The 12,380-nt window shown below is 38.4% G+C and overlaps 1 protein-coding gene across 10 annotated transcripts in view; it reads left to right on the forward strand.

The window, feature by feature from the left end:
- Positions 1-12,380, forward strand: part of ABCC9 (ATP binding cassette subfamily C member 9) — a 249,344-nt gene that overhangs the window by 34,913 nt on the left and 202,051 nt on the right. For 6 of the 10 annotated variants that reach the window (XM_078336069.1, XM_078336077.1, XM_078336076.1 and 3 more), the window contains exons 2-3: positions 8,351-8,497; positions 11,225-11,451. The gene's annotated coding sequence lies outside the window, so the exon portion shown is untranslated. The remainder of the gene's footprint in view (positions 1-8,350; positions 8,498-11,224; positions 11,452-12,380) is intronic. The other 4 variants (XM_078336068.1, XM_078336070.1, XM_078336080.1 and 1 more) reach the window with 1 other exon arrangement.

The following is a 12,380-nucleotide window of genomic DNA, read 5'->3' on the forward strand; positions in this document are numbered from 1 at the left end:
ACTGCAGAGTCCTTTTATATACAGGGATCTTTTCCTCTCAAAGGCTGAAGGATAATCTGAAAACCAAATTATATAACCAAGAAACAAAAGATTACACAGAGGGTATTGTCCTTCACCTCCAAAATAGTTTTCAGGTCCTGAATATCAAATTGCTGCGGGAAGGCCATGATAATAGTGTTAATTAAGAGGTAAAGACCATATATTCTAGTGTGCCTAGAAAGATTATACCAGCTGTCCTAATCTGTCTAGCTTAGCATTTGCCAGTTTTTATTTTCCAATTAAGCATTATTATTAATAGTTACAGTAAAATAATCCAGCATGGGTCTGATAGAGATCCACTTTTCATTTCTAGTTTCTGTACTCGTCTTAGGTAGTGAGTGAGATGTATGAGCAGTGAAGATTCTACTTCATATGTGATCAAATATGAAAGACAGCAAGCAACATGCTGTCTCTCTTTTCTAAACCATCTCACATGCAGTGTAACTAACACTTCTCTTTAAATGGCAGTAAGCAGAATGCCTAAAGGTGCATAAAAAGACAAAAAATTCCTGCCAATCTTCAGTGGTGGTAGAGAAATGTTCACACTCACTGCCCTTGCCTCCGCCAAAGGACCCACCAGTCTATGCCACAGTCTGCAAGAGGCAGAAAGCTGCCAGACCACCAGTTGCTAGGGTTAGGGTGAATTGTAGGAAATCACAGCTTAGGTTTATATAAAATACATGCAGGCGATGGTAATTGGGCAGTCTTCACTTAAGTCATATATAATGTACTGTTTCCTACAGTGTTGTTTTTGTTTTTTTTTTTTTTTTTGGTCATTTATTGTATGGTAGAAATCTGCAACTATTTATATATTATTGTTTGGTAGTATTTTTATGTTTTGTCATCATATTTAGGCAATACTGAGCTCTGAAAGACAAAAGTGCCTATCTTTCAAAAAATTAAAAACTTAATTTCTAATTATCAAGAAGTTTCACAAGGAACATGTAATTTTGAAAAAAATGTTAGTTGACATTTATCATCACTGACTACATGAAACCCAAGACACAATCTACTAAAGGAGAATCAGCATCTACTTCAAAATTGAGTCATTATTTTAAGAGTAATGTGCCTAAAAGCAATTATTTTATAAATTCAGCTGCCATGTGTGTATTTCATATCACTCATGCAGTTCAGTTAACTTCTTGTTTTATTGTGTTTTTGGCTTGCAAGTTTTGTTGTGCATATTTGAAAAGGGAAAAATCAGGTACCACATTACAATGTTTTGGTCAATGACAGAGCACATATAAGATGCTGGTCCCATGCGATTTTAATGGAGCTGAAAATTTTCTATCACCTAGTGACTCTAACTGTCCTAATGTTATGGTACAATGTATTACTCGGTAGTGATGGAGTAGGTGCTAAAATATACATATATATTTTTAAGTGAATAATTTATTTGTTGACAAATAAGAACAAAGCAGAATGAAACATTCCATATGAGATAATTATAGATATCTTTGGAGAAACTAAACCTTAATATCTTCTATATATGAGATGTTTAGTAAATAAATATTCAAAATACAAAGCTAATTCCTTATATTTCCTTCTGTCAATCCTATCCTCTTATTGACTTGAAAATTTTTTTTTAAATACTGAAAGATCTTCAGAATCTTTTAAAGAAATTATATAAGCTTTTTACTATGCCAATAATTTTCTAATTTAATTTTATGGGTTGAAATACATATATATGACTATGTTTCATATATATATATGTGTATATATATATATGAAATACATATATATGACTGTTTCATATATATATATGTATATATATATATATTCCTGTCATTAAGCAAGAAATCCAGATATAATTTATCTTTTATATAAGTGAAAGATTGTATAAAGGCTTACTGTTTTTTCCTAGTTTCAAAATGTCTCTGTCTGTATTTATATGTACATTCAGGTACCACTTTACAATGTTTTGGTCAATGACAGAGCACATATAAGATGCTGGTCCCATACGATTATAATGGAGCTGAGAATTCTCTATCACCTAGTGACTCTGTAACTGTCCTAATGTTGAGGTACAATGTATTACTCGGTAGTGATGGAGTAAGCAAACCTACTGTGCTGTTAATGGTATGACAGTATAGCACATATAGGCCGGGTGGGGTGGCTCAAGCCTGTAATCCCAGCACTTTGGGAGGCCGAGGCGGGTGGATCACGAGGTCAACAGATTGAGACCATCCTGGTCAACATGGTGAAACCCCATCTCTACTAAGCATACAAAAAATTAGCTGGGCATGGTGGCTCGTGCTTGTAATCCCAGCTACTCAGGAGGCTGAGGCGGGAGAATTGCCTGAACCCAGGAGGCGGAGGTTGCGGTGAGCCAAGATGGCGCCATTGCACTCCAGCCTGGGTAACAAGAGCAAAACTCCATCTCAAAAAAAAAAAAAAAAAAAAAAGTATAGCACATATAATTATGTATAATACATAATACTTGATAATGATCATAAACAAGTATGTTACTGGTTTATATATATGTACTGTACTTTTCATCATAATTTTAAAGTGTATCTTTCACTTCTTAAAAAGGAAAGTTAACTGTAGACAGTCTTAGGCAGGTCCTTCAGGAGGTATTCCAGAAGGCACTGTCATCACAGGAGGTGACAGCTCCATGCGTCTTATTGCCTCTGAAGACCTTCCAGTGGGACAAGATGTGGAAGTGGAAAACAGTGGTATTGATGATCCTGACCCTGTGTAGGCCTAGGCAAATGTGCATTTTTGTGTCTCAGTTTTTTACAAAAGAGTTTTAAAAGTAAAAACAGAAACAAAATATTTTTAATAAAAAAAGCTGATAGAGGATATAAAGGAAGAAAATATTTTTGTACAGTACAATGTGTTTGTGTTTTAAGTGTTATTACAAAAGAATCAAAAAGTTAAAAAATTAAAAACTTTATAAAATAAAAAATTAGAGTAAGTTGAGGTTATTATTCAAGAAAGAGATTTTAAAAAAATTAGTGTAGCCTAAGTGTACAATGTTTGTAATGTCTACAGCAGTGTACAGCAATGTCCTAAGTCTTCACATTCTTCACCACTCACTGACTCACCCAAAGTAACTTCCAGTCCTCTAAAGGCCATTCATGGCAAGTGCCCTATACAGGTGTAACATTTTTATCTTTTATGTCATATTCATACTGTACCTTTTCTATGTTTAAATATGTTTAGATACACAAAACTTAATATTGCCTACGGTATTTGATAGAACTACGTGCTGTGCAGATTACTAGCCTAGGAGCAAAACACATAGGATATAACCTAGGCTTGTAATAGGCTGTATCATTTAGGTTTTTGTAAGTGCACTTTATAATGTTCACACAGTGGTGAGATTGCCTGATGATACATTGCTCACAGCATATCGTTCTTGTTATGTGATGCGTGACTGTGTGTGTGTGTGTGTGTGTTTAAAAATTAGACTTTTAAATTGTGAATCATACTTGAATTCTTTGTAAATCCAAATGAAGCAAACGAATTTTAAAAAGAAATATGTCAGGCAACTTTTTCATGAATTTAACCAAAGGAAATAGCTAAGGCTGAAAATTACATGTAGTTTGTTCATTGTGTAAACTCAAATAATAATTGCTCATGTTTTTATTTTTCCTTGCTTCTATAGTATATATCTGACTGAAGTTTGCCAAAATATGTTGCTAAAGAGGAGCATGCCAAAGATGTAGCATATAACTTGCTCTTATTTTTTCTCTTCTATGTAAGAATCAATGATTAACAAGACACAGATTTAGTCACCTTGATTTGTCATCTTATTCAAGAAGATAATCTGTCTAGACAGATTATCAATAGCTCCTGTTTCTTTCTGCATCCCCTAATTAAATCTCCCCACAAAGTTCAGATTTCTTGCATGCTGTGTGTGAAGTAGGAACATTTGCCAGTTACAATAGCATAGTGATGTAGTGGCCTAAAATCTCCCCAGTACCCAATGAAAGTAGGTAATAATAATAACAACGTTAAGCAAAGCTAAGAATTCACCAGAAAAGAACAATCTAGGGAAAAGGAATGACATCAAGACATATATTTCAAATTTTTTATTTTTTAATAACAGAAACCAAAGTTTCTGATGCAGCCACATTTTTTCCCCAGAACCCTCATCCAAGAGCAGTACTGAGGACAAAACAGGAACTGATAAAATCCTAAGAAGTATCACTAACATCCTTTACTTTGAAGAGAAGCTGGCTAATGCAATCTGAAGGCAAGAAGACAGTGCAAGAAAAGAATCCATGAACATGTCAAGCAAAAGCAAGAGTAGACCCCCTGCATCATCCCATCTGAAGTGCTCAGTAGAGGCCCCATGTAATTTAGCTGAGATGGAGCAAATGAGTTACAGTTCACAGGAGTCACACACTGACTGGAAAGAAGGGCCTCGGGTATAGGATAATGATTAACATCTTAGAAGGCAAAACAGAACCTAGGTCCTGAGCAGGCATTTCATTCAGCCCCAACTGGGTTCTTCCCCTTCTTTTTTTCATACCTTCAGACTAGAGCAAGTGCATAGAGCACCTGGTACTTCAGTTTTGATATAAGGAGGTTGAGCAAGGGGTGAGTGGGGAGAAAAGTGTGGGATAACTGGGAAGAATATTTTTACTATTCCTCTCCAGAAAAAAATTGAAAATTAATCATTCAGGAAGACGTCTCTTGAGTGCAGAAACCTTTAAGATTGGTTTACAAATCTGTTTCACATGAACTAATAAATAACCAAAGGAAGAATTTTGACATTAGTCCTCCTAGTGTGTCAATACAACATGGATATGTTTTCCTAACCACAAAGAGTGTTCACACTCTTTCCCACAGTCGCTTTGACTTTTCTGACATTTCATTCTAATCAAATTGTCATTAACATCTGTTTTAAGCAACAAGACATTCCCAGGGTAGCAAAAGTATAATGAATTTTTCATATGGAGAATGTAATGGAAACAAATTGAGGAAAACAATGAGACAACTTGAAAATTCATGGGTTTAGAGAGAAAAATAAAAGCTTTGATCAATGAACATAAACCTCATTTTGTAAGAGGAATGTGAAAGAAAGAAGAAACAACCAGCAGCAGCACTTGAGTTTTTCCGAGACAAGCCTCATCTAATGGTTCCGTCTTATTGCCATTTCCAGAAACTTTCTCAAAATGGAGGAAGCTTTTAGACTTAGTCTGTATTGTCATTAGTGGGGCTTTATTGCTAGAAGTAATGTGGCAAGACAAAAAACATTTCCTTAGTAGAGGATAAACCCAGGTGTCAAAAACTACTGGGCAATAACCAGAGTCTCCCCCTGCCTGTTTGCTGTTACAGCCACTCAGAGTCTAACACTGTGTGTACCTCCCATTGCCACTTGTGAAAAATTTTACCCAATTCCCATTACCACTAGAAGAATTGAAAGAGGACAATAACAACAACAACAAAAAACTGCCAATATGTTATTTTTAGATCAGGTTTTTGATGACTTTCTACAAATAAAAGCTTTCCTCAGGTCCATTCAAACATGTTACTTAAGCCTCCTTTAAAAACCATCCTGTGATGTTGTACCCAAAATAATTATGCCCCCGAAAAAGCAAAGGAAGAATCGGTTTAGCAAAAGCCTTTTAAAAAGCAAAAGCATTTCTATAGATGGTCTGAGATGTTGACTAACACTCTAGAAAATTTTTTGGTGAATCAAGGTTTAAAAATTAAAATGTCAGAGGTGGAAAAATATCTCAAAGATATCTAGTAAATCTCTAGTCTATTTATTTGATGTATATTTTCTCTTAATTACATTCCTTAATTTATTTACTTAGCTGACACTTAGAAGTCTGTAAATTTCTGTTAAGTACTGGATTAGAGCTCTGAACAAAATATATGGTCTCTGACCTCAAGAAGCTTCAAATCTACTCACAGAATAAAACATTGTTATGTAAATAACTGTGTAATCTGAATTTGGTAATATTAAGTTATCCAGTTGCATGGAATTTTTTTTTTATTTTTTTTTTTTTTTTTGAGATGGAGTCTCACTCTGTCGCCCAGGCTGGAGCGCAGTGATGCAATCTTGGCTTACTGCAACCTCTGCCTCCTGGGTTCTAGCAACTCTCCTGCCTCAGCCTCCTGAGCAGCTGGGATTACAGGCCTGTGCCACCATGCCCAACTAATTTTTGTATTTTTTAGTAGAGACAGAGTTTTGCCATATTGGCCAGGCTAGTCTCAAACTCCTGACCTCATGATCCACAAGCCTCGGCCTCCCACAGTGCTGGGATTACAGGTGTGAAGAATTTATTGTTTTTATAGGTAGCCAAGCTATTTACATAGTTCTATGAGAACTAATACTTCTAAGTCTATTTTTACCTCATATACTATTGGCCATCATTTTTCCTGTGCTTCTAGGAACCATCTTAACCTCATGTTTACACCCTCTCCTTGGGTCTTTGCCAGAATTTGAAAGCATGTATGCCAGGAGAATGCTCTCTCTTATTCAAATTTATGTTCCACCACTCTTGATCTAGCACTCTCAGAATCCAGCGCTTTGTGAATTTTCCCAGATTCTGCCAGTATATGTTGGTCAGGTCCTACAGCTTTTTTGGAGTAAAGTCCCTTTTCTTCCTTATTGGGGTATTCCATCATGTTTCAGCTGGGCCACTATTGTCCCAGTGGCAAAGAGGGAAGTTGGGGAGATCCTCGTTGTAACTTCTACTGTGCTGCAGGGGACGACCTGTCTGCATTACCTTCAAGTAAAGGGGGAGTTCAGACTTTTAATAAAAAGGAGCAGGCCACTTATGAGGCTCTCAAAGCAGGGGGATCTGGGAATTCCAGGACTTTAGAAGTCAGTATTCCATGAGTGAGGATCCCATTCTTTCCTATACAAGGCCTGATCTTGGCACAGCAGGCATAGCAGCAGAATTTGAAGTTCTACTACTCTTATTATGTGCTGGGCTTGGTCTTCAGCTTGTACTGCCCCCTAACTGTAGAAGATCAAAATACCTTTTGCATAGTGCAAAGGAGGTACCCTGGTTAACAAACTCAACTTTTAATTACCAATTAATCACCCTCATCATTTAATTTTTTTCCGAAAGTGCCCATAGTGTATAGTATCCATTTTTTCTGACCCTATAGTTATTACTTGCCCAATATTTCCCAAATGCCAGAAACATCACACATGCCAGTGTACTTTCTTTAATCAAAATATCATTGTAATTCACCACTGAGTTTTAGCAGTAGCATGGAGACTTTATGCCAGGGACTACCGGTTTACTTCTCAGCCTTCTGGCTAAGATCAAGTGCAGGGACCATCTCTGTTTCAACTATTACAAGTGCTGAAATCCTCATTACCAGCTGAGAGTTGGGTAATGCAACTTCAAAAGTCCATTTTAATGTCTGCTTTCTTGACTGCGCTTCTGTTTCCAATATTGCACGGTTAGTTCCTTAGGAAGCAGACTCAGAGATTACAGAGCAGGAAATTCTTTTGGAAATGCTCTTGGAATCAGTATGTATGGAATGGAAAAGAAAAACAGGAGACAGGATTTGGCAGAGGAGTAAATTGGGCAGCAACATAGTCTCAACAGAGGCCTCAGCTGCCTCCTTGGAGAGTTCTGATACTGCACTGGGTAGTCCTTTAGAGTTGTCTTAACTTAGGGCAAAGGGGAAGACATTTATGTCTCTGAGTCAGTCAGTGAATATAGACCACTCTTGGAAGTAATCATGACATTGTGGGAGGTTGGACTCTTCAGCAGAGGGACTCACCAAAGAGAACTGATAGCTGGGCTATCTGCTGGGAATCCTTCCAGCAATTAGGATAATAATTTTTTTATTCATGAAGGATATGTTGGTGGTATACTGTGTCTATTACTGAGAGCATGAGAAAACTTCTGGAAATAACCCATTTCAGCCAGGAATGTGGGTATCTTAGTCATTTGGGCTGCTATAATAAAATACTGTAAACTAGGTAGCTTATAAAAACCAGAAATATATTTCTCACTGTTCTGGAGATTGGGAAGTCCAAGATCAAGGTACAGGTAGATTCAGAGTCTGGTGAGGGTCTACTTTCTGGTTTATAGATGGCACCTTCTTGCTGAGTTCTTACGGGGTAGAAGGGATGTGTAGCTCTCTGGGATCTATTTTATAAGGGCATTACTCCCATTCATGAGGGATCCATCCTCATATCTTAATCACACCAAAAGGTCCTACCTTCTAATACCATCACATGGGGGGATTAGGATTTCAATATATGAATCTGATGAGAACAAAGACATTCAGACCATAGCAGTGGGCAAAGGCATGTAGGGTGGCTGGGGCTATCTCCAGCACTCTCTGCTTACACATCCTTTAATATCATTTTCCTTTGCAGTAAATACCTCATGATTGAGACTGGTTCCCATGGCGGGGGAGGCTCAGCTCCCCCCCCACCCCCCCGCTAGGATGGTGTTCTTAGAGGCTCTTGGTCCCTCACTCACCCAAGAATGGGAGAGAGGACCCTGCCAGATGCGGTGCAGTGGTAAGTAAATCTGGGTCCCCAAAGACTTTTAGCAGAAAGTGATTTACTTAGGCAGAGAGAGAGAAAAAGCAGAAATAAATGGATGAGAGAAAAGCTGCTTCCACGAGGTTGTGGAAGAGGATCCAGATATGGAATCTGTGGGGGATGGGGACTTTTAACCTGGGAGGAATTCCCACTCCATTCAAGTTTCCTGGCCTATGAAAGGAGTTCCTTTAAACTTCAGCTGGAGTGATTGATCTTTGATTTTTTCCCATGGGCGCAAAAGTTAAACAAAGACCTCTAGTCTCGCAGATGGAGATATGGGTGGAGATACGGGGCAGGGAAGTTCTTGCCTTTGAAACTACACCGTGCTGTGGACCCTGGAAGAGAATACATATTCTCATGATGGCAAAAAAGGGTGCCTATTTCTGTGAAATGATCTCCTGTCAGAGCACTAAAGAGGATCTGTTTTGGCTCCCTTATTGACATACTTTTTTTTTTTTAACTATCTCAAGAACACTTTAAAATATTTCCATCTCGAGAAAAGGAGGAGAAACCCTTGAGTGTAACTTCTTCCACCCGACCTGCATCTTGCCTTCCTTTCCAGTTCATAGTATTTCTTATGCCATGTTCTCAGAGCACTCTTCACTCTGAGTTGTAGACTAGCTCCACTGTCAAATTTTATGAGATTTGCCTTGTAATTTGTAAATAGTATTTTGGAGTTTAGGAATGGCTATTCTCTTTAGACCGTCTGGCTCTTAAGTCTCTCTCTACAGAGTAAATAATAAAACATTTAATTAGATAATCAGAGCTTATTAGGAACTTCATGGTTCCCTAATGCCCTAAAACCCATTGTTTTAAAGGATGAAGAATCACAAAGAATCACAGTGTGAATGAAATGAGAACACTTGTGATTAAAATTTTCCAAATATTATACCTGATATAGTAGTACTTTTCCTAACTTCATAGATATATTGGCATAATAGACTTAACATTTTTAAATTATTTGCACCCTGCCCCTATCTTTATATTTACTGTTATCTCCAAGTGCTAAAAACAGCTTTCTGGGCCGGGCGCGGTGGCTCAAGCCTGTAATCCCAGCACTTTGGGAGGCTGAGGCAGGTGGATCACGAGGTCAAGAGATTGATACCATCCTGGTCAACATGGTGAAACCCCGTCTCTACTAAAGATAAAAAAAGTTAGCTGGGCACGGTGGCGCACGCCTGTAATCCCAGCTACTCGGGAGGCTGAGGCAGGAGAATTGCCTGAACCCAGGAGGCGGAGGTAGTGGTGAGCCGAGATTGCGCCATTGCACTCCAGCCTGGGTAATGAGAGCGAAACTCCATCTCAAAAAAAAAAAAAAAAAAAAAAAAAAAAACAGCTTTCTATGCACCACTCTCAAATTTTGGGTAGATACAGTGTATAACAAATAAGCTAATTAAAATGCTATATGGGATTTGTAAATCTATAGCAGAAACAAATAATCTTGAAAGCTTTTATTTGAGAGAGCAAGGCTCTATTGAGAGAAAAGGGATAAGTGAATTCTGACATGACTGAGCCATTATGACTTGAAGAAGATTATTGAATATATGACATGACACCAAAGAATAAGTTATATGACCCACAGGAAAAGAAAGAGATATGAGTTTAAGCAAATGAAAGAAGAAAATGGAAGTGATGCATTGAGAGATCAGAACAAGTTTGTTTCTAAGAAAGATCCTTTCCTACCCACTCTTGGAATGAGAGAATTGAAATCTTAGAGATGATTGGAAGTATTAAAGAGTAGATATTATCTATTTTCTGGACTCTGGAAAGTGGCCTAGGAGACACAAGCCTCACAGAGAGGTTTCATGTCAAACGTTGTGTCTTAGAGGTAAATCAGCAGTGATCAAGTGAGTTGACTAGACTGAGGGGCCTGAGGGTGGCCTTACAGAGTCACAGTCAGCTCAAGAAATAGACATTATCATTTTCTATCCAATACTCCTTTCTTCTTTCTCCAGACTTACGAAAGAAACATTTTCCCCTTCTCTTGGAATTAGGTGGACCACGTCCTAATTTGATCAATAAAATGAGACTGTAAGCATCTTAGTCAGTTTGGCTGCTATACTAGAATACTGAATCCTGGGTGGCTTAAAAAACAAACATTTATTTCTCACAGTTCCCAGGCTGGAAGGTCCCAGATCAAGGTGCAAGGGGATTTGGTGTCTGGTGAGGGCCCTCTTTCTGGTTTGCAGATGGCCACTGTTTTGTTGCATCCTCATACGGCAGAGACAGAGAGGAAGGTGGCTCTGGTCTCTTCTTATAAGGACACCAATGCCATCATGAGGACCCCACCCTCATGGCCTCATCTAGATTTAATTAGTCTCCATAGTCTTCACTCCCAAATATTATCACTTTAGAGGGAAGGGTTCCAACAGATGAATGTCGGGGGACACAAACATCAGTCCCAAGCAGGAAGTGGTGCTATATCAATTAGGGAGCTGATAGTGAAAAACGCAAGGTGACTGTCCAGTCTCTCTTCCCCTACCATAGTGACAGAGAAGACCACATGGCCTAGATAAGATGGCTAAAAGTTGGTTGGTAGAATCCTCCTGACTATGAAGAGTGACTAGGCCTCTGAGTGACTATGCAGAGCCTTCCAGAAACATCTACAGACATGCAGTGTGGGTTAGAAATAAACTTTAGTGTGTTCATTCACTGAGATTTAGGGAGAGTCTTTCTGTTTTCTTTTCGTTTCTTTCCCTGCAGCAGAGCCTCTCCTATCCTAACTAAGGGCAAGGACAGAATCTCTAACCTTGAAAATGGCAGAAGATTAGAGACCCTAAAGAGACCTGAGGTTGAAATGAATGGGATTTGGAGTGTATGAACTTCATGACCAGGGACCACAGAGAAAGCACAGACTCAGCAGTAATACCAGCCTCATGATGGCAATGAAAAGTCTAGCTGTGACCCTCTTCTGATCGCAGCATAATATGGTAAGTTCTCTGGAAATTTAAGTTTACTTTAAGGGAAGGGTGGAAAAGGAAAGATACGAGGGAAAATCTTCAGTGATTGAATTTAAATACTAAGTTGACTGCTTTAAAAAATCATAAATGATCGTATGCTGTGTCATCATCACATTCTGCTACAGAGACTGTTGGTTGTCTGCTCCTATATCTTTCTCTCTCCTTATGCCTTGATCTTATTCAGCACCATCCATGAAGTGGAAGTGGAAGTGTGTAACTTCTGAGAAATTTTCATAAAAGACAGCTGGAGGGTGCCCTTTGGCCTCTCTTCTACTTCCTCCTTCCTGCTGCTTAAAATGCAGATGCAACGCTTTTGTAAGCACTGTGGATGGGAGAGCTCAGAGATCTCTGTGTGTCCCTATGATCCCAGGAAGCCACTGTATCAGGCCCCAGCTGCATTCTCTAGTCATTAAACTTGAAAGCATGAACCTGTGAATTTAAGCTTCCATAGTTGAGTCTCTGTTCTATGAGGCTGAACCCACTCCTAGCTGATACCCTTTCCTTCTCTTGGTTACATGGCAATTTAAAGAATCAGAAGCCACAGGAAAGTAGGAGCAGAATTTTAGGTGGAAACCACATTTTGAAGAAATCTCAACGATAATGGTGGGGAAGATTTTTTCTCCTGTGTATTAGAAAAGACAAATTCTCTAAGACAAACATTCACTGTATTTTATTAATATATTCTTACAAACGGGAAAATTATCTCTTCCAAATCCATTGCTTGCATCCTGAGAAATGTAGAGCTCCTTCTGCCAGCATAAAATGGTGCATTAGTAAACCAAAATTATCCAGGATCAACTAATACGATAGTAGAACATGCAATCCAGGAAGCACATTTGATGAAGTATAAACTGTCTAAACAACAGTGAGGCACAGAGAAGTATGGGATTCCTATATGT

The sequence above is a fragment of the Callithrix jacchus genome, chromosome 9 (assembly GCF_049354715.1).
Source record: "Callithrix jacchus isolate 240 chromosome 9, calJac240_pri, whole genome shotgun sequence".
In the NCBI taxonomy this organism is placed as follows: domain Eukaryota; kingdom Metazoa; phylum Chordata; class Mammalia; order Primates; family Cebidae; genus Callithrix; species Callithrix jacchus.